The sequence below is a fragment of the Ovis canadensis genome, chromosome 20, assembly GCF_042477335.2.
Source record: "Ovis canadensis isolate MfBH-ARS-UI-01 breed Bighorn chromosome 20, ARS-UI_OviCan_v2, whole genome shotgun sequence".
In the NCBI taxonomy this organism is placed as follows: domain Eukaryota; kingdom Metazoa; phylum Chordata; class Mammalia; order Artiodactyla; family Bovidae; genus Ovis; species Ovis canadensis.
Genome location: NC_091264.1, coordinates 23,755,663 through 23,783,272, shown reverse-complemented (window position 1 = coordinate 23,783,272; position 27,610 = coordinate 23,755,663). Strand labels below are relative to the sequence as shown.

At 51.7% G+C, this 27,610-nt stretch overlaps 1 protein-coding gene across 2 annotated transcripts in view; it reads right to left on the bottom strand.

The window, feature by feature from the left end:
* PACSIN1 (protein kinase C and casein kinase substrate in neurons 1) overlaps window positions 1-27,610 on the bottom strand; it is a 65,316-nt gene that overhangs the window by 11,683 nt on the left and 26,023 nt on the right. Inside the window, exon 1 of one of the 2 annotated variants that reach the window (XM_069564741.1) lies at window positions 20,882-21,022. The exons of the other annotated variant lie outside the window; for it this stretch is intronic. The gene's annotated coding sequence lies outside the window, so the exon portion shown is untranslated. Of the gene's footprint in view, window positions 1-20,881; window positions 21,023-27,610 lie in introns of those variants that run through there. 2 annotated transcript variants of the gene reach the window in all.

Sequence of the window (27,610 nt, the reverse complement as noted above, 5' to 3'; positions counted from 1 at the left end):
AGGCTCCAAGACCTAGAAGTCCACCAGTACGCACCCAGGCAAACTTCTCTTTTCAGCTCAAACTACTATTTGGACATTTTGCCAATTGGTTCTGACATGTGTCTGAAGCTGAGGACAATTTGTGCTGGGAAAGTATTTATTTGGGACTCCATGTCATCCTCTTGGAAGATCTGTGACAGTTCTGTCTTCTGGTGTGTGAGTGTCCATGTGTGTGAACAGAAAAGTTTTAGCAATGAGGTTACTAAAAGGAAAAGATAAAGTTTTTAGTTCATTTTAATTTGTATTTTTAGGAAAAAGATAAATGTTTTGGCCACACCATGTGGCATATAGGATCCCAGTTCCCCAATGAGGAATCAAACCTGTGCCCCCTGGAGTGGAAGCACAGAGTCTCAACCATTGGACCATCAGTAAAGTCTCAGAATTGTTCAAGAGATGGGAATACCAGACCACCTTACCTGCCTCCTATGAAACTTGTATGCAGGTCAAGAAGCAATAGTTAGAACCAGACATGGAACAACAGACTGGTTCCAGTTTGGAAAAGGAGTATGTCAAGGTGGTATATTGTCGCCCTGCTTATTTAACTTGTATGCAGAGTACATCATGAGAACTGCCAGGCCGGACGAAGCACAAGCTGGAATCAAGACTGCCATGAGAAATATTAATAACCTCAGACACACAGATGACACCACCCTTATGGCAGAAAGCGAAGAACTAAAGAGCCTCTTGATGAAAGTGAAAGAGGAGAGTAAAAAAGTTGGCTTAAAACTCAACATTCAGAAAATTTTATGAAGATTATGGCATCTGGTCCCATCACTTCATGGCAAATAGATGGGGAAACAATGGAAACAGTGGCAGACTTTATTTTCTTGGGCTTCAAAATCACTGCAGATGGTGACTGAAGCCATGAGATTAAAAGACGCTTACTCCTTGGAAGGAAAGTTATGACCAACCTAGATAGCATATTCAAAAGCAGAGATATTACCTTGCCAACAAAGGTCCATCTAGTCAAGGCTATGGTTTTTCCAGTGGTCATGTATGGATGTGAGAGTTGGACTGTGAAGAAAGCTGAGCACCGAAGAATTGATGCTTTTGAGCTGTGGTGTTGGAGAAGACTCTTGAGAGTCCCTTGGACTGCAAGGAGATCAAACCCATCAATCCTAAAGGAAATCAGTCCTGAATATTCATTGGAAGGACTGATGCTGAAGCTGAAACTTCAATACTTTGGCCACCTGATGCGAAGAACTGACTCCTTGGAAAAGACCCTGATGCTGGGAAAGACTGAAGGCAGGAGGAGAAGGGGACGACGGAGGGTGAGATGGTTGGATGGCATCAGCCACTCAATGGACGAGTTTGAGCAGGCTCTGGGAGCTGGTGATGGACAGGGAAGCCTGGAGTGCTGCAGCCCATGGGGTCGCAAAGTGTGAGATTGAGTCAGACTGAGAGACTAAACTGAACTGAAAGTCTCAGTTTTTAATTTTTTAAACAATATATGACAATAGTATTCTTTCCTCTGGATAAAATTGGTGAGATGAAACTCTTTTGAAATTCCAAAAGAATTTTGAAATTGTTCTTTTTGCATATGTAGTTAGAGAAAGCTAGCTTGATGAAATACTGTTTTCAGAATTCTGACAAAATTCTAAGAGAACAAAAATACGCCTGGGAGAAAACTTGAAGTTAACTCTCATCATGTCCTTGAAATACAAACAAACCCCACTTTGCCCGAGACTTCAGCCTTGGGTTAATTAGTGGAACTTCAAAAGATGTTGGGTTTATTAAACATGCATCTTGTACCATATTAAAGAGAAATTAGGTTATGAGAAAAATGTAAGTTGTTAGAGGTTATGGAATATGTTCTTAAGTTTGCCAATCAGTAAATGCTGGTATAACAGTTCAATTATTTGTTTGTAGGCTTTGTTAAGGTTTTTAATGGGTTAAAAATGGAAATATGTAATGAAAGCTACTAAAAATGAAGCAGTTCAGTCTGTAAAGCAAGTAGGATATCTGTTGTCAATGAGAAAAACCATAAAGAATGCAGATATTTTTGTTGAAGGAAAAATTATGATAATAGCTTTGTCCTAGAGCTAGTTGTTTCCAGATGGAGAAAATAAGGGATGAATCATATGGATACAAAAAGTGATGAAGGATTTGCAGGAAAAAGTGGAGGGGGAACTTGGAGAAAAGACTTTTGTATGCTGTCAGGAGTGATTTAAGATTAGATTGGATTTAAATGAATCTTTGTTATTAATAGTAAGCTTGTATAAGACTAGACTTTGGTTTTTGTTCTCCCCCAAATTTTCCTAGAATATCGAGCTCCTTTGAACAGACTTCAAGTTTCTTTCTCTAGCTAACTCTGAGTATTCCAAAGGGCTCCTAGACACTCAGAAGAAATAGTGAAGTAATCAGGGTTTGTCATGCTTAGTTGCTCAGTTGCTTCAATTCTTTCCAACCCCATAGACTGTAGCCCACTAGGCTCGTCTGTCCATGGGATTTTTCAGACAAGAACCCAAGAACGTCCATCGGTTGCTATTTCCTCTTCCAGGGGATCTTCCTGACCCAGGGATGGAACCCACGTCTCCTGCATCTTCTGCACTGCATGAATCTTCTTTACCCGCTGAGCTGTCAGGGAAGCTCTAACTAGGATTATTTGGTAAGTTAAATAATATGGACAACACTTAATAACTTTCAGATCATGTTGCTGAACTAGGCAAGAAATTTAAAGAATTCTAATGGAAAGCTGGGATTCCCAGATGGCTCAGTGGTTAAAGAATCCACCTGCCAATGAAGGAGACACAGGTTCAATCCCTGGGTCAGGAAGATTCCCTGGAGTAGGAAATGGCAAATCACCCCAGTATTCTTGCTGGGACAGAGGACAGAGGAGCCTGGCAGGCTACAGTCTGTGGGGTTGCAGAGAGTCGGACACTACTGAGCACGCACAATGGAAAGTTATTGTTTTGCTTCAAACCATATTTTTGACCCCAATGATCAGGATGGAAAAAATTGTCTACTGGAGTTATCACAGAGTACAATTACTTATGATATGTATCACTGCTGGCTTTAAGTTCAAACTACCACACAATTGCACTCATTTCACATGCTAGCACAGTAATGCTCAAAATCCTTCAAGCTAGACTTCAACAGTATGTGAACCAAGAACTTCCATATGTTCAAGCTAGATTTAGAAAAGGCAGAAGAACCAGAAATCAAATTGTCAACATCAACTGTATAATAGGAAAAGCTAGAGAATTCCATAAAAACATCTTCTACTTCATTGACTAGGCTAAAGCCTTTGACTGTGTAGAATCACAACAAACTGTGGAAAATTCTTAGAGATGGGAATACCAGACCACCTTACCTGCTTCCTGGGAAACCTGTATGCAGGTCAAGAAGCAGCAGTTAGAAACGGACATGGAACAATGGACTGGTTCAAAATTGGGAAAGGAGTACATCAGAGCTATATATTGTCACCCTGCTTATTTAACTTCTATGCAGAGTACATGATGAGAAATGCCAGATTGGATGAAGCACAAGCTGGAATCAAGATTGCCGGGAGAAATATCAGTAAACTCAGATATGCAGGTGACACCACCCTTATGGCAAAGTGAAGAAGAACCAAAGAGCCTCTTGATGAAAGTGAAAGAGGAGAGTGAAAAAGTTGGCTTAAAATTCAACATTCAAAAAATGAAGATCATGGCATTTGATCCCATCACTTCATGGCAAACAGATGGGGAAACAATGGAAACAGTGAGAGTCTTTATTTTGGGGGGTTTCAAAATCACTGCAGATGGTGACTGCAGACATTAAATTAAAAGACACTTGTTCCTCAGAAGAAAAGCCCTCACAAACCTAGACAGTGTATTTAAAAGCAGAGATATCACTTTGCCTACGAAGGTCCATCTAATCAAAGCTATGATTTCTTCCAGTAGTCATGTACAGATGTGAGAGTTGGACAATAAAAAAGACTGAAGAATTGATGCCTTCAAACAGTGGTGCAGAAGACTCTTGAGAGTCCCTTGGACTGCAAGGAGATCAAACCAGTCAGTCCTAAAGGAAATCAATCCTGAATATTTATTGGAAGGGCTGATATTGAAGCTGAAGCTTCAGTACTTTGGCCACCTGATGTGAAGAGCCAACTCATTGGAAAAGACCCTGATGCTGGGAAAGACTGAAGGCAGGAGGAGAAGGGGACGACAGAGGATGAGATGGTTGGGTGGCATTATCGACTCAATGGAGTTTGCACAAACTCCGGGAGACGGTGAGGGATGGAGGCCTGGCATATTGCAGTTCATGCGGTCACAGTCAGGGATGACTGAGAGACTGAACAGCGAAAACCAACTAAAAGCGTATGTTCAGTGCTGTGTTACAGCTGAGTGTTAGTGCTAACGTGTAGCCTGTCAAATGTTTCCCCGTCAGCACACCTCTGTTCTTGTTTGTTGGATCCGATTAGTTTTCCCCCATCAGGGATAACTAGGCCAATATATAAACAAAAAGTAGGCCTAGCACCAAGGGACCCGAAAGGACCCAGTGCAGGCAACTGAGCCACGTCTGGCAATGCTGGAAAAATATATTGATTATCAATGCTTTCTATGGAAAGATTGGTAATTAAAGGGGGAAACATACATTGTGTATCTTGTAAACAAACATCGTATATCTGCTTTAACCATTAAGGGGAAAACAACACATTCAGAGAATAACACAAAGATGCATTTTGATTATCACCCTCATTGTAATACGTCTACTGATTTTCAAATGTTTGTCCAGGTATTATGACAAAGTAACCAAAGAGAGAGGTAATGGTTTCACAATACAAAATGTTGATGCTAAGTTTGGAAGCTGAGATTATTTCCAACTCTGTGTCCGTTCCCCAAATTACGGAGGACGATGCCCCACTTTGGGCTTTCCCCTTGGCTCAGATGGTAAAGAATCTGCCTGCAATGCAGGAGATCCTGGGTCAAACAGATCCTCTGGAGAAGGGAATGGCTACCCACTCCAGTATTCTTGCTCGGAGAACCCCACGGATGGAGGAGCCTGGCGGCTACAGTCCACGGGATCGCAGAGCCGGACTTGATGGAGCGACTAATGCTTTCCCTTTCACACCCGCCCCACTTCAGTAGAAAGTCTCCATAGCAGTTGTCAGCCCATTCCCGCAAAGCTTTGGGGAAAACTGGAACAGAAATGGAGCTACAACAGAGTTCCTCTGCCAGGTCTGTGATTAACCTCTTTGTCCAAAACTTTATTCTCTTTCTTCTTCTGTACCTGTCCCTCCTCAAGACTGAGGAGTATCAAGGAGAAGGGGGTGCTGAAAGGCAGCAGAACCCTATGGTTTTTGTCCCGCATGTCCTCAGCCTGCTTTTTGTCTTCCAAAAAACTTTAACCAATGAGTAAGTTTAATCAGAGAAATGAGAAAATGCAGAAACAAAGGAAAACAGTCAACAAGTTCAACAAGACTAAATAATAGTGGTGAAGTCATTAAACATAGCCAAGGACCATTAGCTCCTCCTCAAGGACTATAGATAATATTCTGAGCCATATCCTGTGAGCTGTCTTATAGAAACTTACAGATAAAGCCCCCACCAGGTGGAAGAAGTTAACTACATGATGACCGACTGTAGCCATGTCATAAGCTGCCACAGTTTCAAGAGCTGGCCTCAACGAAAGGGGGACAAACTGACCCTGAAGCTAAAGATGAACTGTACTTAAAACAATCAAGATGCTCTATGTCAAAAAAAAACACAACCCAATCGAAAAAATGGGCAGAAGATTAAAATAGATATTTCTCCAAAGAAGACATACAGACGGCCAAAAAGAACACAAAAAGATGCTCTACATTACTAATTATCTGACAAATGCAACCAAAGCCACAATGAGGGGTCATCTCACGCTGGTCGGAACGGACTCATCAAAAAGTCTACAAACAGTAAATGCTGGAGAGGGTGCGGAGACAAGGGAACCCTCCTACACTGCTGGTGGGAAGTGGTATAACCACTGTAAAGTATAGGATGGAGGGGCCTTTAAAAAGCTAGAAACGGAACTGCCACATGGCCCAGCAATCTCAATCCTGGGTATATATGCAAAGAAAACCGTACTTCAGACACGTACATGCACCCCAATGTTCACCGCAGCGCTACTTAGTCAGGACATGTAAGCAAACTAAAATGTCCATTGACAGGTGAAGGGATAAAGATGACGTGGTGCAAATATACAACGGAATACTACTCAACCATAAAAAGAACGCAGTAATGCCATTCGCAGCAATATGGGTAGACCCAGAGACTGTCTCGCTATGTAAGTCAGACAGAGAAAGAAAAATACATAACTCATATGTGGGATCTAATTTTTAAAGAATTATACAAATGAACTTATTTATAAAACAAAAGCATACTCACAGAGTTCTAAAATAAACTGAAGGTTACCAAAGGGGAAACATGAAAGGGAAGGATAAATTGGGAGCTTGGGATTAACACACACACGCTACTATACATAAAACAGACAACCAGATGCCGGCAGGCCAGTGGTTAAGAACCCACTTGCCAATGCAGGGGACACGGATGGAACCCTGGCCTGGGAAGACGCCACACGCTGTGTAGCAACTACATCTGTGTGCCACAGCTGTGGAGCCGTGTGCCCTAGAGCCTGAACGCCGCCGGGAGGGCAGTGCCCTCTCGCCACGACTAGAGAAAAGCCCGCCTGCAGCAATGAAGACCCCGCACAGCCAACAAGTACAACAGAATCAAATTTTAAAAAATAAAAATATATCGTTTATTAAAAAAAAAATAACAAGGACCTACCATAGGAAACTATACTCAATGTTCTGTAATATGAGTGAAGAATCTGAAAAAGCATAAATATGTGTATAACTGGTCACTGTGTCGCACACCTAAAGTTGGCACAACAGTAAGTCAACTACACGCCAACAGCAAATAAAAAAACAAGATGAGCTGATTAGACCACCGAATGACCAGTTTCAAGATGACCGTCAGAGCTGACTGCACTGTTTCTGCATGTAGGCCCCTCCCTCCCTCTATAAAAGCTCTTGGGAGTCAGCCTTTGGACAAGCGTCTGCCCTCCTACTGAGCTTGCCAGCCTCCAAAATAAAGCAAATTTTCTGCCAACCTTGCCTCTTTAGTGGCTTTAGAGTGGCAAGCAGCCGCACCCCCATTTTCGGTAACAACCCTATTAGCAGCTGTGAACCTCGAGCAGGGCACACCTCGAACACTATGAGCCTTGGCCAGTGAGGACTGGGGGGCAGGCTAGTCTCTACAGGCTTCAGCGCAGGGTGGCCCTCCCCTTTCGGGGCCTCAGCCTCCCCATCTGTCCAGAGCCTGGTGCTCTTTTCCCAGTAACCACCCAGTATTGCCTCCCTACTCCTCACAGGCACTAAATATATCTTGTTCCTTTCACCTTGGCAAAGCCTCATACATACTTCCCTACACTCATGCACAGCAGCGGTGGGTGGGCGGGAAGGCAGCTGAATTCATCAAGGGACAAAGAAATGAGTCTGAATTTTTTTCTTCTTAATTTGGCACTTTTCACTTAGAAGGCAGTACTTGCTTCATAAAGAACATTTAGAATTTAGGTTTGGAGCAGTAAAGGGCAGGCATGTTTAATGAAGGACCCTCAACCGGGGTAGGTAAATGAGTATCCTGGGATCAGAGCCCACCTAGAACCCTTGGAGTCACTGAGCTCTGCTCTTTGGGATCCCAGCACATACAGCTGTCAGCAGCTGGAGGTGGGGTCAGGGATGGGGTCGGGGGTAGGGACATCCCATCGTAGGAGCAGTTGGACCCACCCCTGGTGGTGGGGACTCAATACAACCTGGTTGGAGGGAAATGCACCACCCCTAAGCATTTACCTTCCAGCTAGCTAGGTGAACTGAAGCCGCCCAATTTGTTTACTGCAGCACTGCTTGTAGGAACCAAAGGCTGGAAACATCCCAAATGCCTGGCCACAGGGGATCAGTTAAGTAAATTACGATGCAGGCCTGCAACGGAATGCTCTGGTCTTGAATGGAAAGAACCCTCCAAGCCATGTCACTAAAGCAAAATGAGCCAGGCACCGTGTGCCTGGATGCTTCCATTTTTATGGGGGGAAATCTAGGAGCAGAGCATATTTTTGGAAAGCTGAGTAATGGTGGTTGCCTTCGGGGAACTGGGTGGCTGGGGGATGGGAGCCGGCATTTTCACCAAGGGTCTTCTTGTGCCTTTTAGGTTTTGCCTTGCATAAACTGCATATTCTTTTTAAAAAGCCTCCAGCCTTGCAAGGGAGGTGCAGACACAGAGAAGAGACTTGTGGACACAGGAGGGGAAGGAGAGGGTGAGATGAACGGAGAGGGTAGCATGGAAACATATACACTACAAATGTAAAATAGATAGCCACTGGGAATGTGCTGTATGACTCAGGGAGCTCTGTGACAACCTAGAGGGGCGGGATGGGGTGGGAGGGAGGTTCAGGAGGGAGGGAACATACGTATACACCTATGACTAATTCATGTTGATGTATGGCAGAAACCAACACGATATTGTAAAGCAATTATCCTACAATTTTAAAAAAAGCCTCCAGGCTCCAGGGGTTAGAGCAGAGCTGAGTAAGCTGGGAGCCAGGACGACGTTGTACGTGAAGCGTGGAGGGAGGGGACAGCAGTCAAGACTTGGCAAGTCAGGTTAGGAGGGAATGCACGAGAGCAGAGGCCACTCTCCCCCCTGTCCAGTCCAGGGGGGTGGAGCTGGCTGTGGTCCCACCCTGGGTACAGGCAGGGGCTCCTGGCTCCTGTAGAATGTGCAGTGGAAACAGCTCTAGCCTTGGGGTCCCTGCTCTGCACCAAGTTGCTGTGTGATGTCGGGCAGTTCACATGGCCTTGCTGGGCCTTGCTGGCAAATGGGAGCGATGCAACCAGACTGAAGGATTAGATGAGACAGGGGGGAGGGTCCAGCCCAGTCTAACCCCAGGACAGACCCGCAGGGCTGGCCCAGGAGGCCAGCCAGGCAGTATCAGGACAGGGAAGGAGGAGGAGGCGTGAGAGCCCCCAGCACCACGTGGCCAGACACACGACCCCAGCTCACTCCTGCTTCCTCCAAATCGGCCTCACACTCCCACCCAGGGTGCAGGCAGGCGGCCTCACTCTGGCAAACCCTGGGGCCTTCCTGAACGGCAGCCAGGGGCTGCCGCCACGGAGCGCGGCATCCCTCAGGTCAGGAAGCCAGTGTGGCTGCAATCCGCTGCTGCTGGTGGGTGAGCCCCATCCGCGCTCAGCGCTCCTTAGCCCATCAAACAGACACAGCGCCCATCCGACCTTCCTCACTGAGGCTGTAAAGCTGCGAGGCCCAGAAAGCCCTTTATCCCTAATGACAACAGTTGGCATTTGTGGAGCACAGACTTGGGGCCAAGGCCTGTTCGCACGTCTTGACAGCTCCAACCCCAACTGCAGTCCTGGAAGGCAAGGGCCGTCGTCACCACCACGGTGCAGACAAGCGCCCAGGGGCTGAGACCTGCTTCAAGGAGCCTGCCAGCTCTCACCACTGATTAGTCACCCCTGTTGCTGGAATGGGGGTGGGGGTCCCTTTCAGGGTGGGCCCTCTCTGTCTGCAATGTAGGAGACCCGGGTTTGATCTCTGGGTCGAGAAGATCCCCTGGAGAAGCGAATGGCAAACCACTCCAGGATCCTTGCCTGGAGAATCCCACGGACAGAGGAACCTGAAAGGCTGTGCTCCATGGGGTCACAAAGAGTCGGACACGACTGAGCAGCGTGTCTAACACCAACACTAACCTCTCTGTGGACCAAGGGAAGGTGCCAGGCCTTTTCCGCCCACAAGGATGGTGCAGCCCTTGGCACAGGTGCGGCATCAGGGTGAGGGGCTCTGGCCCCAGCCTGACTGCTGACCAGTGAGATCTCGGCCAGGTTGTGCCATGGGGGTCCCAGTTTTCTAACTCATATGATGAGAAAACAATACTTGAGCCTTCAAAGATCAAATCATAAAAGAGCAGTAAGCTCTTTTTGAAAAGCAGACCCCTGTGAAAATCTGAAGTTTCAATGCTGCCCTTGACCTCACCTTTAGAGAAAATGGAGCCCCAGGGTGAAAGGTGTCCCCCATCAGGCGCCAAGCCCACTGCTAGCTGCCTTTAAAAGACCTTGAGGGCAGAGGCTGTGGTCACGTTCCCTGAACCCCGGACTTGGAGAAGGGACAGAAGAGTTAGACATGAGCCTCGGAGGGTGGAGTGGGGAGGGCAGGCCTGGTGTGGACGGCTCGGTGTGGACTCGCACAGCTTTAGCCACTAATGACCACAGGCCTCGGAGTCATCCAGCTCCGCTTTCTCCTCCCACCCTCTACCCAGCCCAGCAGCAGGGCCTGAACCTTACTCAGCCACCCTGGCCCCAGCGCCTCCACCTCCCTACAGTAGCCTCTTCACTGGTCCTCCTGCCTCTGACCTTGTTTGTCTCTCCCCAACCCTGGTCTGTTCGCCAGGCATCAGACAGAAGGAAACTGGTAAAAGCTAAATCTGATTCTTCCAGCGCACTACTCACGTTCCTCCCAGGGCTCCCCATTTCCGCTGAGGAGTCCAGTTCCTTGCCAGGAGGCCCTGCGTGACCTGCTGGCTCTCCCCTCGCCCCTCTGGCCTCACCTCCTACCGTTCTTTATCTCCAGCTCTACAGACTTCCTTGCTGTTCTAACCCCAGGGACTTTGCACCTGCTAGGAATGGTTCCCCACCTTCACCCCCAGGTTTCCAGTTCTGCTCGAATGTTCTGACCTCCCCCTATTTCAACTCTCAACTCTTTTCCCACGCCGGCTCGCCTCCTCGCTCCCTGTCCTCCTCACTTTTGCAGTCTACATAACACTAGTCCCCACGCGACAGCCTCTCAGCACAGCGGTCATCGTGCTTACTGTCCTCCTCTCCCGCTTAGAACATCAGCTCTGTAAGCCCAGCGATTTCGTCTGACTCTCTGCTATATTTTATCAACATCCAGGGCAGTGCCTGGCACACAGCAAGTGCATAATACTTATTTACTGAATGAATGAAAAAAAAAAGTCAACCTTTTGGAACATTCGTTCAGTAAATAGCAGAAACACTGAATTCTGTACTTCAGTGTCAAACACAGTCATTTGCACACAGTTGATGTCCAATAAATGACGAAGGCGCAACCGAGGGCCAGCATCCTCCCAGAAGAGTGGAGGTCCCAGATTCCTCCCGTCCTCTGTCTCTGGCCCACTTCCTCTCCTCCTGGTCAACCCTCAGGGTCCAGTTCCGCAGTCTCTCCTCCTCCTTGATTCCCTGTGATGATTCTGCCCTTGGGGTGGTGCCCTCCCTCCTTAGGGACCCGAAGTGCAGACAGAATAGGTGTCAATATTCTCAGGCGGTCACCCCCCCATCATACCGACCACAACCATTTTTGAGTACCTACTGTGTGCCAATCTCTTCATACACTCTATTTCTAATCCTCATAACAACCCATTAAATATATAAATGAATCATAACCCCAAAATATATACAATGGAATATTACTCAGCTACAGAAAAGGATGCATTTGAGTCAGTTCTAATGAGGCAGATGAAACTGGAGCCTATTATACAGAGTGAAGTAAGTCAGAAAGAGAAACACCAATACAGTATATTAACACACATATATGGAATTTAGAAAGACGGTAACAACAACCCCATATGCAAGACAGCCAAAGGGACACTTTTAAAGAACACACTTTTAGAGTATGTGGGAGAAGGCAAAGGTGGGACGGTACGAAAGGACAGCACTGAAGCATGGATATTACCGTACGTGAAATAGACGACCAGTGCAAGTTCAATGCATGCAGCAGGGCACTCAAAGCCAGGGCTCTGGGTCAACCCAGAGGGGTGGGGTGGGGAGGGAGGCGGGAGGGGGGTTCAGGGTGGGGGACACCTGTACACCCATGGCTGATTCATGTCGATGTATGGCAAAGCCACCTCAATACTGTAAAGCAATTAGCCTCCAATTAAAATAAATAAATAATTTTAAAAAACCACACATTGAAATAGGTGGTGACTTCTCTGCCTTCTCTGAGACTCAAAGACTCAAACACGTCCAAGGTCACACAGCAGGGAGGAGGCAGGGTCAGACGCAGACCCAGAGGTGAGTCCCTCCTCTGCCCCTCCCTGCCCTGGTGCCCAGTCCAGAGTCATTCCACGAGTGTCACCCTGGCACTCCTGGCCTAAGGGACCAGCTCAGCTCAAACCTGGGCGGGGCCCCGGGAAGCCAGAGCTGCGTGCCCTCACCCAGGGTGGGCCTCAGCTTCCACAAACGTTCCCACAGCTCCCCAACCCTCAGGTCACCCAGACATGGACGAGTTCACTGTGCCTGGCCTGGGGCCACACAAGGACCCTCACCAGCCCCTGCTGGGGCTTCTGAGGCAGCAGGAAGGGTCCAGGTCAGCTGGAACAGGCTGCCTCTGGCCCTCCCTGGGACACCACCCCCAAGCTGACTCCAGGTCCTGTTCACACCTTCCCTGCTGCCTGCGGTGCATGCCGTCCTCCTTCCCACGATCGCCTCTCCCCAAAACTGCCCTGTTTCCCTTCGAGACCCACCTCATCCCACACCCTGGTGCAGCTCCTTGGTACCCCCGGCCATCAACCACGCCTCGCCGTCTCAGGAGGCAGCCTGCTCTCCCCCAGGGCAGCACTAAGAGCAGGCTGGTTACGGGCCCTGCCGCAGGGCTGGACAGGGTGAGCGGGTTCAAATCCTGGCTTTGCCACTTTACGGGCGGTGTGACTTTGGCAAAATGGCTTAAACGCTCTGTGCCTTAGTTTCCTCATTTGCAAAATGGAGGTGATGCTACCCTCAACCTCATGGAGTTGGTGTGAGTTCACCGTTATTATTATTACTGTGGGTATTATTACCCGTACTTTCCAGAGCGTCAGAGCTTTCAAACCAGAAGGCTGTCTGGGTGATCTCCCTGGTGTTAGTCCCTCAGTCGTGTCTGACTCTTTGCGACCCCATGGACTGTAGCCCGCCAGGCTCCTCTGTCCATGGGGATTTTCCAGGCCAGAATACTGGAGTGGGTAGCTGTTCCCTTCTCCAGGGCATCTTTGCCACCCAGGGACGGAACCCGAGTCTCCCACATCGCAGGCGGATTCTCTACCCTCTGAGCCACCAGGGAAGCATCTGCCCGGATGCCCTCACATCTCTGTCTCCCCTCTATGGACTAACATCCCCGTAGACTTCTGCTAGGGACTGAACTGTGTCCCCCTCAAATTTATATAGTGATGCTCTATCCCTGCGAAGTGACTGCATTTGGAAACAGGCTTTCAGGAGGTGATTAAAGTTAAATGAGTTCATGCGCTAAGGTCCTAATCCAACAGGATCGGCATCCAAGTTAAGAGGAGGAAGGGCAGGCTGTGCCATCTGCCCAGGCTCCAGCAGAGCAGCTGGAGAGGGGGGTGGCAGATGAGGACGCAGCGGGAAGGCCGCCATCGACAAGCCCCAACAGGCCCTCGATATCGGACTTCCAGCCTCCAGACTGTGAGAGATCAGTGTCTGCTGTTTAAATCACCCAGTCTGTGGTGGTCTGTTACAGCAGCCCAGCTAAGACCGCTTTCCATGAGACGGCTGGGCTTCATCTAGAACCCCAGGTCTCCAGGTGGGGAAGAGAAGTTCCCAGACCTGGCTTTGTCTGGCCTTCTTCTCTTTGGATCTAGAAATCAGACTACCCAACCTCCATCTCCTGTGAGGTGGGTGCCCCGGACAGTCCCCAGAGGGCCTGCCTACAGGAACTATAAACCCCAAGGTGGGGAAGCAGGAAAGGGATGGAAGCAAATGGGGAGACTGAGCGGGGCAGACCCCCAAGGGACATGGAGCTGAAGGAAATGGGTGGGCTCACCCCAGGGGGAGAGGGTGGAAGGGATCCACCCAGCCGCCTGTGGCTGGCCTCCCCTCCCCGCCTCCCAGCTGCTCCTAGGACCCCAGACTTCAGCTCCTCACCCTCCCCAGCCTTTCCCCTCTTCCTCCAGCCCCACCAGGCCCCAGGCCCCAGGCCCTCCCTCCCACTCTGTGCTCCCCGCTCCCAGGCCAAGTGGGTGGGGCGACATCTCATTAGGCCCGCACATCTCTAGGGAGCCTGGAAGCCAGTTCTGGATGCTGCAGGCTTGGCAGAGAAGGGGACCAGGCTTGACCAAGCAGTGGATAAATATCGCTCATTAGATGATTAAGGAACAACAGTTAAAGAAAAGCAAGCAGGGAAGAGGGAAGTTGGGGCAGCCTCAGGTAACGACCAGCTGACCTGGTGGACACACACCCTGGCTCCCCGCCTTCTTGGGGGCTCATCTGGGGCACGTCCTACACTGCTTCTCTGAGGGGCCTGCTGGATGGGGCCGCCGCTGCCCACAGTGGGAACCTGCTTAATCAGGAACGATTCCTGCCTCACCTCCACACACTCAGTGTTTTCAGGGACCACCTCCCAGTGACCCACTCTAATCACAGCCCTGACTCAGGCTCCACAGACGGGGTGGGAGCTGGTGGGAAGACAGGGGCCCGTCCTCTCTGCTGTGGGTGCGTCTCCTCGAGACCACTCATCCCACAGGCGGACGCTCTGTCCTGACAAGGTGTGTCCGGTCCCGAGCCCTCCGCATCTCCAGTCTGGAGGGGCAGGAACCAGGTCTGCCCGCCCTGGGGGTGATCCTCCTGGGGTGTGCACCGCAGGTATTCCCAAGGGCACGGAACTCTGACCAGGAAGGAGGGGCCCTCCACCCCGAGCAGCAGCGGGGGTGGAGGGCACACAGCTCGCTCTCCGCCCCTTCCTTGCTGAGAAGAGCTCTCCCGGCCACGGCCACCGCTAGGCCAGAGAAAGGCAAGAAGCCCACACTCAGTCCTTGAAGAACATCTTGTCCCACTCGACGCCCTGGGGCAACTGCCCAGTCCAGCTGGGGGGCAGTGGGCATTGCATCCCTTCCCTTGTGAGGCTGAAACCCACCTCCCCGTCACCTTGCAGAGGCACGGGGGCCAGCCACTGAGCCAAAGACTCCTGGCTCTAATCGCAGCCCTGAACTTTTTGGTGCAGCTCTGATGGCTCAGATGGTAAAGCGTCTGCCTACAACATGGGAAACCTGGGTTCGGAAGCCTGGGTCAGGAAGAATCCCTGGAGAAGGAAATGGTAAGCCACTCCAGTACTATTGCCTGGAAAATCCCATGGACAGAGGAGCCTGGTAGGCTGCAGTCCATGGGGTTGCAAAGAGTCAGACACAACCGAGCGACTTCACTCACTCACTTCTGTGCTACAGTGTGAGCAAGCCGGAAACCCCCGGGCCTCAAAGAGCTGATACTCTGAAGGGCTGGCAAGACAAGAAACTGGACGAAAAAGTAAATGATCAAGCGTGTTAGAAGGTAACCAAAGCTCTGGGGACGAACAGGGGACAGGGAGGGATGGTGGGGGCTGAGGAGTGGTTATGTTTTACTCAGGCTGGTCGGAGAAGGCTGTTCTCAGAAGGTGGCATTTGAGCAGAGTCCTGAAGGAGGTAATGGAGGGCGCCACGCAGATATCTGGAGGGAGAGTGTTCAGGCCACGGAAACAGCTGGTGCAAAGGCCCTGGGGTGAAGCACAGCTGCCAGGGTTGAGGAACAAGAGGGCCGTGTGGCTGGAGCAGGGCAAGAGAGCGGGAAGGCTGAAGTCAGGGAGGCTGACTAGAAGGTGATGCAGACACGTGGCAGCTTGTAGGTCAGAGGAGGGCCTGTGACTTCCCCCCATCGAGTGAGACCGGAGCCACTGCAGGGTGTGAGAAGAGGTGGGGTGTGACCTGACTTAGGTTTCAAAAGATCCCTGGCTGCTGGGGGAGGCGAGGGGGCGCGTGTACTACAGGGGGCACCTGCTGGCAGGCAGCTGCAGCCCCCCACCACCCCAGTGATGGAAGATGGGGACTCAGAGCAAGGCAGTAATGCCGGAAGCTGGCGAGAGGTCCTTGGAGTTGGGAGATACTGACTTTGGGGCCAAGAGGATTTGCTGATGGTTTGGATGTGAAAGCGAGGAGTCAAGGTGGTGCTGGGGTTTGGGCCTGAGGGCCTGGCATGGGGGGTGCTGCTTCCTGAGATGGGGAACACAGAGGAAGGACCAATTTAAGGAAGCCTGGAGCTCAGCTTTGGAGCTCTGAGAGCCACGTGGAGATGCTGCTTCCTCTCCCCAGACCTCCTACGCTGGGGGCACGCAGGGAGGGCCAGCCCGGGCCAAACTGTTCTAGTCCCGGGGCCTCTGAAGCTCCTGCAGCTGCGCTTCAGCTCCTTCTGCTGCAGGGAAGGCTGAGGGGGTGGGGCCGGAGTGCCCTGGGCTGTGAGCCCACTGGGTGTGATGGGATGGGACTTCCATTCCTATGCGATGACTGCCCCAGAGTCTGGGGGCAACAGTGTAGGAGAGAGACAGAGCGAGCAAACACAGAGCCTAGGATGCATGGGACAGAGGAAATGGTGGAGAAGGGGACTGTGGCCTAGAGAAGGCCAAACAGGAGCGGGAGTTCTGGGGAAGGGTTGGCTGCTTCCAGCTTCTGCCAAGATTCTGCCCTCCAGGCCTCACTGGTTCCTGTCCTGATGGGGATGGGATGAAAGCTGGTCGGAAGGAGAGTGCCAGGACTCAGAGACAAGGGGGTGCACACGAGTTACTGGGTCGCTGGCTTCTGAGCGAATCTGCACCTCCCCACCCAGTTCCTGCCATCCCCAGGCCCACCCTCTCACCTGGGCCTGTAACCCCAGAGTAGGAGACCTCTGCACCTACATTCAGCAAGTGCAGCCATGGTTTGCAGAAACGAATGAATGAATGAATGGAGCTTCTCAGCACGCTTCCCCTGACCCAAGCACCGCAGCCCTGTCCCAGGTCCTCTCGCCCCGGAGGGTCCAGGGAAGGGGGAGCTCCAGTGTGGTGCCGAGACCCAGCCAAGGAGCCAGCCCAGCTCTCAGGGGCTGCTGGGGACAGAGGGCAGGCGGGAGAACCGGGCAGACCCTTCAGGTCCTAAACCCCTGGGCAGGCTGGAGGTTGACACACCACCCCCTGCCCCCTTGGGCTGAGATCTCCCCCGACGCTGGCCGAGGCCCTTCAGCTGTGGCCCAGGGCTCCCCCTAATCCCCGGGCCAGTGCTCCGTGCCCACTGCTCTGCCGCAGGCCCTCCTGCCTGCTCTGTGCCCACAGTCAGGCAGTGCCACCCAGCTCCTCCCCATGCCCGGCCCCACCCCCTCCCGGGCAGCAGCAGAGGCTCCTCCGCAGTGCCCCAGCTCCCCTAGCAGCGTCTGAGTCCATCCCGGGAGCCACGCTGCAGAGGGACAGAGAGAAGGGAGGGCCTCGGGCACCCCACCCCATCGCGGCCGGCTCCTACTCAGCATGGAGACCCTGGGCCTGCTAAAGGGGCAGGTGGGACAGGGCCTTTTGGGAGATCTGGGGGAACTGGGTCTACAGGGAGAGCAAGGAGGGGAAGGGCCTGAGCTTGGGGGAGAAGAGAGGTCTCCTCCCTGACCCAGGGTCTAGCCCAGGCCCTGAGACCACGGGGGGCTGCTGGTGTTGGGGTAGAAAGTGGGCCTGCTGGTTCCCTATGGCCAGGGCCTAGGGCTGCCCTGAGCTGGGGTGGGGGACATCCTCACCCCCCACCCCCACCTCCAAGCCTCAGCCTGGGAAGCAGCACCACGGGCTCCTGGAAGCTCTGGTACCCTGGGCCCACTCTGCGAGGGAAGGGGCACTTCTCTGGTAAGGACCTGTGGCAGGACGGAGCGCAGAGAGGGGGCAGTAACAGGGACAGTCCTCCTGATCGGGAGGACCCAGCTTCTGCAGAGGGCCTCTGGGGACGCAGGCTGCGCCCCACCAGGTCCACTGGCCCCAGGGCTTGCTGCCGGGTCCCGCCGGTGGGAAGGCAGGAGCGGACGCTGGCCCCAGTCTCCGGACAGCCTGTTCCGGCTGTCCCCACCGAGATGCCTACCTGGGCCCGTCTGGGCACCAAGCCCAGGGCACGGAGGCGCGCGCGGCCCCCGCTGGGCCAGGCCAGAGCCGGAGGGGCCGGCTGCCCTCCTCCTGCTCCGTGGCGGCGGGCGGGGGGAGGGCCTGGCGCCTGGGCCGGGGGCTCTGTCCTCCTGCGTTCCCTCCAGCACTCGCTCGCGAACGCGGCGGCTCCAGGGCTGCAGACGCCGGCTCCCCGCCGCCCGCCGCCGCCTCCTCCCTGTCCCTCCTCCCGACCCGCCTCCTTCTCCTGCCGCCCACCTCCGGCTGCTCGTTTCCATGGCAACTGGGCAAAGCTGGCTCAGACTGCCTCCCTCCCGCGGACACCAGGGGACGCCCGCCTCCTGCGCGGCGCCCGCTCCCCCCCCCCCCGGCGGGCACGCGCACGCTTCACCTTCCCGGGCTTCGGCAGCCACGCCCCACGGCGGGGCGGGGCGACGGGGTCCCCAAGACCCTGCCTCCCAAAACGCCTTCAAGACTCTGGAAGTTGCGTCCTTTCCACATGCTCCCCGCAGGTCCTGAAAATGCTTCAAAAACCATTTCTACTTGCTTAATCATTTATTCTCATTCAATCACTTCTCAATTTCAAACTTTTATTTTGAGATTTTTCTGGGTCAGGCCAAGTGTGAGATGCTCCTCTACGATCTCATCCCAAGAGATTCCATACCCATTTTACAGATTGGAAACTGAGGCCCACAGTAGTAAAACCACCTGTCTGGGTATCCAAGGCTCCTGGGCTCCTTATTGGCAGCCAGGCCTTGTGATTCTAATTCTGGTAATGCTCCCGCAGGCCAGAGCTGTCCCACACACCCCACAGCAAACATGTACTGCACGCGTATGACCCATCCACACCAGTACTTGCCTATGCACATGTGCATGCCAATGACACACATATACAAACACTCATTACCTGTATTTGCACATGTGCACTTCCACAAGTCTGTACACACATATACGTGTACAGATAACACACATACATATACTGTAACACTAATATCAGTGTACACATATCTTTGGCCTGTGTACACACATCTACACGAATCCAGAAAATACAATGCATAAACTCTTCCCCCACAAAATCGCAGCTGTACACACAAGCCCCCAACCCTGGCCTCATGGGAGGGGACTGGTGACACAAGTGAGTGTCCCGACCAGGGGACTGAACAACGAGCCCCTTCCTAGGAGAGGATCTGTCTGCTCCTCTGGACACTAATCTGCCTGCGGTCTCTCAGTCTGCTACTGGGGGGCCTGCAGGGGACTGTGGGAGGGTGGGGAGACAGGTCCACCTCCCCCACTCCCTCTCTCTCATTCTGAAAGTCCTCTGCCTGGTCCAGACTAGATCCCACCTACAGCCCCTCAGCCTAGGCAGCTCACAGATATCCCTCCATCCCCCTAGTTGTTGTCCAGTCCTGGTACCTGGAATTAAGACAGGATTGAACAAAATGACCCCCTTCCCCAAAAAGAATGCCAGACTTCAGAGAGCCCTGCCACCAACCAGGAGGGATAGATAACATCCAGTGGGGGCCAGGGGAGGGGGTCAAGAAGGGAAAGGGGCCCAGGACACACAGTGTTCCCCATAGGAGCGCTACCCTCAGCTCAGGACAGCCTCAGAAAGACCTCAGGCAGGGTCACTGCAGGCCCTGTGCCCCAGGGCAATACTCAGGAATCCCACACAGCCCAGAGAGGGCACACACAATCAGAAAGAAGTGCAGACCCACCAAAAATTAAGCCAAAAAGTGCCTGTTAATACAATGACAGCCTCTTCCATAGTTCATCCCATCTAAAACCCTCTCGGTCATAAGTCTGCTGCCAATTAAAGCAAGACATGCTATTAATATAGATCGTATGAAGCATCCTAATATCAGTGATGTCAAAATTGAGGGGCAAATCATCTTGGAACAGATGAAATGGGGCACTTCATTCATTCACCGGACATTGACTAGGTACCCACTGTTTGCCTGGGGTTCTACACGCTGGGATGCGGGCCACCAGCAAAACAAAGTCTCTGCCCTCAGGGGTGAAAGGCTAGTGGATGTACTGGACCCTTGTTCTCTTGCAGCATCTCTGTGAAGCTCCAGGACTGATGAGGAAAGAGGCTCTGAGTGGTTGAGCAATTTGCCCGAGAGGACAAAATGCCTGGGCTGAAATCTGAACTCCCTGCCTGCCAGGCTTATACCATGGGTTCCATTAGGAAAGATCTGATTGGGAAACATGGTGACAGCCACCCATTTTCTAAGAGGATGCTTCTCATCCTTAGATCAAGGCAAGACAGGGTCATATGTACTCGAATATGTCAGAGTGGGCATGAGTGAGGATCCCCCCAAATGACCTCAGAGGCGACTTCCAGCCTGGCCTCCTTGGGCCAGAAGCCTGATGCTGGGTGTCCCCAGACCTGGAGGTCCTCAACAGTCACTGAGGTCCACACCCAGGCCAAGAGTGTGGGGATGCCTGGTGCCTGAGAGCAGAAGTTCCCAGGAGAGCTAGGGGGCAGGGAGGGATTGAGCTCCCAGGCCCTGTAAGCAGAGCCCCGGGCCCGCCTGCCAGCCCCCAGTCTCAGATCATCTTTCTCCTAAGCAGCCAGCTCCAACCAGGGATATCAAAGGCAGCTGCCCCCCACCCACCTCCATCAGCCTGATCTGGCCCCATCTGCTGTTGGGAGGGTCCCCAAGAGAGGTTCATGAGGAAGGAAGACAACAAGATTGGACAGACTTAGTTTTTCTCAAAGTTGACATTGATAAGAGACCCCCTAAAGCAGCAAAAATACCGGTAACAGGTTACACCTGTCAGCCTACGCCCTTTGAAACTGCCCCATCTTTACCTCCTACCTTCCTTGTCTCCTTCTTCCCACGTGGACCCCCATTCAGGGGAAAATTGTCCTCTGCCAATTTTTTTGTCTTTTGGTGTTTTGTTTTTTTTTTTTTTTTTGGCCTGTGGCATCTCAGTTCCCCAACCAGGGTTCGAACCTGAACTCCCTGCAGTGGAAGAATGGAGTCTTAACCACTGGACTGCTGGGGAAGTCTTCTCGGCCAGTTCTGTGGCAGCTTTCCTTTGCACGTTCCACGAGCTAGAAAAACATCACGGAGTTGCCATCTGCAGCCTCCACTACTGTACTTGTAGGCCCCAGACAGGCCCAGGGACACTCCCCAATCCACACACACACACACCCGTGTACACACACACACAGACACCCTGTGCCCGGCCTCCTGGACCTTGATCATGTTCCAGGCCCACAGGTTGGATCAGCCTACAGATAAGGACCCAGGCCACAGGGCAGCTGCTCTCGTGGCCCCCGGAGAAGCCAATCCCTTTGTCACTGCCTCCTTCTCCAACCCAAAGAGCATCATGGTCCCCAACCCCCCAACCCCCACCCCTGCCCCAGCCCCGCAGTAATCCTCCCTGTTCCCCAGTGCTGCGCAAACACAATCAGGGCTCTTTAACTTCTGCTTTGCACCTCATTTGCATAATGTCCCCATGACTGTCAAAGTACCAGAATCCTCCCCTAGCCTCTGCCCCTGACAGGTGGGGCTGGCCAGCAACGGAGAAATAACTTGGACAAGGCTCTGCTGAGGGTCAGTGGAGGGGACCAAACAAGAGGGGATGGGGACGATCAGAGGGAGAAAATCAACAGTCACTTCAAGTTTCAGACCCTGAAAGCCCCCAGAGAAGGGGCAGTTGAAACTTACTGAGAGTGTGCTAAGGCCAGGCACCATCCACCTTTCACACATCACTACTTGCTTTCCACAACGATCAGGTGTGAAAACCAGTTCAGAGCAGTAACGACCTCACTATTCAAAGCCTGGGTCTCAGAACCCACAGCCTGGGCATCCCCTGGGAGCTGGGAGGACAGCCAGCCTCTCAGGTCCCACCCCAGACCTCCAGATCAGAGTCCGCATTGTCACAAGCTCCCAGGAGATTAGAGTCCTGGGGATTTGGCCTGTGAAACAGCTTGAAGATGATGCTGGTGTCAGAACAGAGGCATCCACCCAGATCCCATGTTAGTGTCTTTAATATGTTTAACAAATGTTTCCTAGCACCTACTATAATGCAACACAGCTCTAGGCAGTGGGACACAGCACAGAACCATGAGATAACCCCATGGATGTCTCATGCCAAAGCAGGAGACACACAATAAATACAGTAAAAGTTCAAGTGGCTCTGGGTACCATCAAGAAAAATAATGTGAGTAGAGGAATAGAGGATGAGTGGGGGCCATTTTAGAATCCTTTTTTTTTTAATACTTGACTTTTAACTTAATTTTTTAATTTTTAATTTTTTGGCCGTGTCATATGGCATCTGGGATCTTGGTTCCCCGACCAGGGCTCAAACCCATGCCCCCTGCAGAGGAAGAGTGGAGTCTTAACCACTGGACCACCAGGGAAGTCCCTAGAATCTCTCTTTGAAGAGGTAACATCTGAACAAAGACCTGTGTAAAAGGGAAAGGGAGGTGTGTGATGGTTTGGGGGAAGAGTATTTCTGGCAGAGGGAACAGCACGGTCACATTGTCCTCAGTGGGAGCGAGCTAGGCACACTGAAGGCACCCAAAACTGAAAGGATGGGGAGGGGTGGGTGGGTAGGGGTAGGAACAGAGAACAGGCAGGGGCTAGGTCCTGTAGGGCCTTGTGGACCACGGTGAGGATCTGGATTTCATTCTAAGCAAGAAAGGAAGCCACTGGTATTTTCGAGCAAGGGTGGGGAAGAGATCCGGTTAATGTTTTCAAAAGATCACTGTGGCTTTGACGTGGAAAACTGACTAGAAGGAGGCAACAGCTGAAATGAAGAGACCCGTTGAGAGGCTTTTGCAATATTTATTCCCAACAGGAATGAGTATGCGTGGTCACTGAAACCTATGACCAAGAGCACTTGCAGCAGCTTTGCTCATAATAGCTCCAAACTGGACGCAACCCAAATGCACATCCACAGAGGGACTGATCGATAAATCATGGGGTCACTGCACGCAGTTGAGATCATCTGCTTTTCCACTGCTGTCTAGGACTCCACAGTGCAAATTCTCCCGTGTGGTTTGCTTGCAGAGTTGACTACTATACAGCAGTGAAAAACATCCAGCCACACACAGCTACATGGAAAACATCTCAAGACATTATGACGAGCAAGAGAAGCCAAACTTCACAGAGCGCACTGAACGGATTCTATTTATATGAAGTTCAAGGACAGGCAAATCCAGATTTCTGGTTCCTGGGCAAGATGGAGTAAATGCACTTGTCCCTCCTCCTTCTGCAAAGTCCAGCTAAAAGTCCCGGACAGAAACAAATATAGGAAGACTCTAAAAGGGGAGAAAAGAAGACAGGCTGACTAGAGAGCTCAGAACCCAAAGAATGACAGGACAGTGAGTTCTCTGGGTTTTCTTTTCACCCAATAGATCACAGGTGTGCGGCTGGAGAAGTCAGCAACCCAGAAAGACCAATGAGTATGGACAATAACAGCCCTAAGAAAAAAGCCTCCTCTCTTCAGCCAAAGAATTAGGAGAGGTGCAGTTTAGCAAGATAAAAATCTTTAAAACAAGAAATGCCCTACTGTAGCCAAATGCCATGGGAAAAAAACTGCACCCCAGCCCTACCCACCCCCACAACCAGGGGTCAAGTGGGGAGCCCTGCCTGGCAGTAACCAGCACCCCAGCCCCTGAGACAGGCTGGGATTCGGGACCCTTTGCTGCTGCGCTTCAGTGCTTGCACCTGGACGCACCTCTCCTTGGGCGACAAAATACAATGAAACTGTATGGGACTTGGGGCAAATTCTGGACCCAAAAGATACAAAGAGACCAAAAAACCCACCTGTGACTTTTGAAGAGCCTGAAGCAAAAACAGTGTTGGGCGCAAAAGCAGTTACTATGCATGCTCCCTGCACACACCACCACCTAAGGGTGGGCCAAACACCTAAGTGAGCCCTCTGGCCAGGCCCCTGGACATAGCCCCACCCTCGCCCCATATAAGGGACAAGCTCACCGCCCTCAGGGAGCAAACAAGCAAGGGAACCTGTTGTTTGTTCTTGCTGCCCCTCTCTGCTGCAGCAGAGGCCCCCATTAAAGCCTTGTCTGAATTTCTTGTCTGGCCGCTAGTCGATTTCTATTGATTGGGGAAGATCAAGAACCCTGGTCACTAACACCCCACCACGAGGGTGTGAGTTGGCTGGGTTCCGCTGGGTGGTTCACTTCCATATGCCTCAGCTGGGGCTGGAATGTCCAGAGCAGCTTCTTCATTCACAGGACTGAGATGCCGGGATGGCCGGCCGCTGGCTGAGTACCTGTCTCTCCCCATCGCCCCCCTCCCCTCCCTGCCCTTATCCCCACATAGTCTCTCCAGCCGAGTACCTCGCCCTACTTATGTGGTAGCTCAGGGTTTCAAGAGCATACAGTCCAAAAGGACAAGTTCCAACGTGTGCGTGTGTCGTGTCCAACTCTTTATGACCCCATGGACTGCAGCCGGCCAGGCTCCCCTGTCTATGGAACTTTCCAGGCAAGAATACTGGAGTGAGTTGCTATTTCCTACTCCAGGGAATATTCCCGATCCAGGGATCGAACCCGAGTCTCTTGCATCTCCTGCACTGGCAGGCGGATTCTTTACCACTGAGCCACCTGGAAAGTCCTCCAAGGTGTGAGCATTTAGCTCTCAAGCCTCGGCTTCCATCATGCTGGCCAACATCTCACTGGCCAAAGCAACTCAATGGCCAAGCCCAGAGTCCATGCAGGGAGGTTGGTGAGGGTTACACCAGCGTGTGAGTAACATGAGCTGAGGTTTCCAGATGGGGGTAGGGAGCACCAGGGTACCAGGATAGGTCTATGATGGGATCCAAGACTTTGCATTTTTTTTATGACCTTCTTTCCGGGTAGCTCCTCACTATGATAGTCAGCCCGGGGAGCACACCTGGAGCATTGCTCCTAGCCTGTAAAGCCTGTTCCATGACACTGTGATCAAAGAGGCTTTTACATCTCCCTAATGTCTGCACAGTGATCAAAGGGAATGCCGCAGTCACAATCGCTGTTCTAGGGGGCGGACAGCCCAGGGCAGACACACACACACACTGGGACACAGGAAGGCTGTTCACATACTGGCCTCTCCCATCAATCTGAAGCTCCAGCTTTTGGTCCTATCTTGGCCCCATTCCAGCCCAGAGACCTGACGTGGGTCTCCCCTCTCTCCACAAAGTGAGGGGGTTGGACTACCTAACCTCTGCACCGCTCAAGGACCTTTTACAAGGAAACCCCCATTTTGAAAGACTTTATCGAACAGACTGCACAGGTTTTTCAATTGGAAAACAAATTTGCTTTTTACTCAATTATCAGGTCGAGTTTCTGACCGGTGTGGCATAATCAACATTTCCACGATGAACTGAGAAAATTCTCACCAAAAGCAAAGAGCTCTGAAGTACTGGATGGGCTGGGTTGCCTCAACTGGGAAATGCTCAACAAGGTGACAGGTTTTTGCAACATTCAAAACAACCGAGCCTCAGAAATTCCCCGACAGTTTAGTAGTTAGGACTCCGTGCTTTCACTGGCAAGGGGCCGGGTTCGATCCTAGGTTGAGGGAACCAAGATCCCACAAGACTCACAGCAAGGCCAAAAAAAACCCCAAAATAACCAAGCCTCAGGACTTCCCTTGTGGTCCAGCGGTTAAGAATCCGCCTTCTAATGAAAGGGACGTGGGTTCCATCCCTGGTCAGGAAAGCAGGTCCCACGTGCCGCAGGTTAACCAGGCCCACACGTGGCGACTAGAGAAAGCTTGCACACCACCACGAAGACCCAGCACAGCCAAGATAATAATAATTTTTTTAAAAAGAAATATGTTTTAAAAAAGTAACCAAGCCTGTCTCTGGAATCTTGGGCTGGGGGGCGGAGTGCCAGCTGAGATTGGCTGGATGGGGAGCCCTCTAAGTAAGAATCCATCCAACTCCAAGCAAGCTGTGTGCTCAGTACCTCTCGGAGCCGCCACGAGCCAGCACACTGCTGAGCACCATGGGAACAGCTCAGGGCATCTAAGGTAACATGGCTCCTGACAGTGGCCACTGGTGCCATTTGACTATTCAAATTTAAGTTAAATGGAATTAAATACATTTGAAAACACTATTTCTAAAACAACAACAAAAAAATAATTCCTCAGCTGTACTAGCCACATCTCACGTGTTCAACAGCCGCATGTGGCTAACAGCTACTGCCTTAGTGTAGAAGCTGATCACATGCACCACTGCAGAAAACTCAGACAGAGCTAGAAGGTCTGGTTCATACAAAATGCGGTGTGCCCGACGTCACACACTTGATTGCTGCTGCTGCTGAGTCACTTCAGTCGTGTCCGACTCTGTGTGACCCCGTAGATGGCAGCCCACCAGGCTCCCCCGTCCCGGGGATTCTCCAGGCAAGAACACTGGAGTGGGTTGCCATTTCCTTCTCCAATGCATGAGAGTGAAAAGTGAAAGTGAAGTCACTCAGTCGCGTCCAACTGTTTGAGACCCCATGGACTGCAGCCCACCAGGCTCCCCCATCCATGGGATTTTCCAGGCAAGAGTACTGGAGTGGGGCGCCACTGCCTTATCCAACACACTTGATTGGGGCCCCCCAAAACGAGTTCTCTACATGTTACAGTCTAGTTGCTCCCCTGCTCCTATGACACAATGGGGCTGCATTTCTCCAACAGGAAAAAAAAAAAAAAACTGGCTCCAAAGTCCTGCAAAAATCACACTCAGGGATGCAGCCAACCTTTAGAATTATGTGCTACGTTTACAGAGAGATGATTAATCTCCTGACAAAACTGCATTGCCAGTAATATTTGGAATAAACCACCAAGTATGATCCCTGTCAACATCCCCCCGCCAGGATCCCCCACCTCCCCCCAAAAAAAGGAAGGGAAGGAGGGGCTGGGTGTTTGCTCACACTGACATATGGAAACCTTTTTGACTCTGCCAGCCCCATACTTGGCATTCTGTAGCGTCTCTCTATTTCTAAAGAACGGGCTTCTCCACAAGGGGGTAGGGTGGGAAAGCTGGAGGGGATGTCCGATTCACTGTGAAAATGATTTCCAGGAGCAGACACTGTTGGCTGTCTAACCAACAGCCATTCCTCCTTGGCTCGTGCTGACCAGAATCCTGATTACATAACAAGTGACTCAGAAGAAATGATGGTCGGCCCAGGGCAGGGGCCCTCAATTTCGATGCCACTGACATTTGGGGCCAGATCGTTCTTTGCTGGGGGGCTGTCCTATACATTGTAGATGCTGGGTAACACCCTTGGCCTCTTCCCACTAGACGTCAGTAGCGTCTACACTCCCCCACCCTCCCCACTCCCCTCACCCCACCCCCAGCCACTATAACAACGAGAAACTTCTGCAGACATTGCTGAATGCCCTCTGGGAACCAAAATCAACCCAGGCTGAGAACCACTGGTCCAAGATATACACTCTAAGCCAGGGGTTCTCAGACTTGAACACTCATCAGAATCACCTGAAAGACTTCTTAAAACACACATTGCTGGGCCTCAGCCCCAAAGTTTCTTTCTGATTCAATATGTCCGTGGAGGGGCTCAAGAATGTGCCTTTCTATTGAGTGCTCAGGTGAGGCTGATGCTCCTGGTCTGGGGACCCCACTTGAAGAACCACTTTTCTGGGACCTCCCTGGTGGTCCAGCAGTCAAGACTTCGCTTTCCAATGCTGGCAGTGTGGGTTCGATCCCTGGTCAGGGAGCTGAAATCC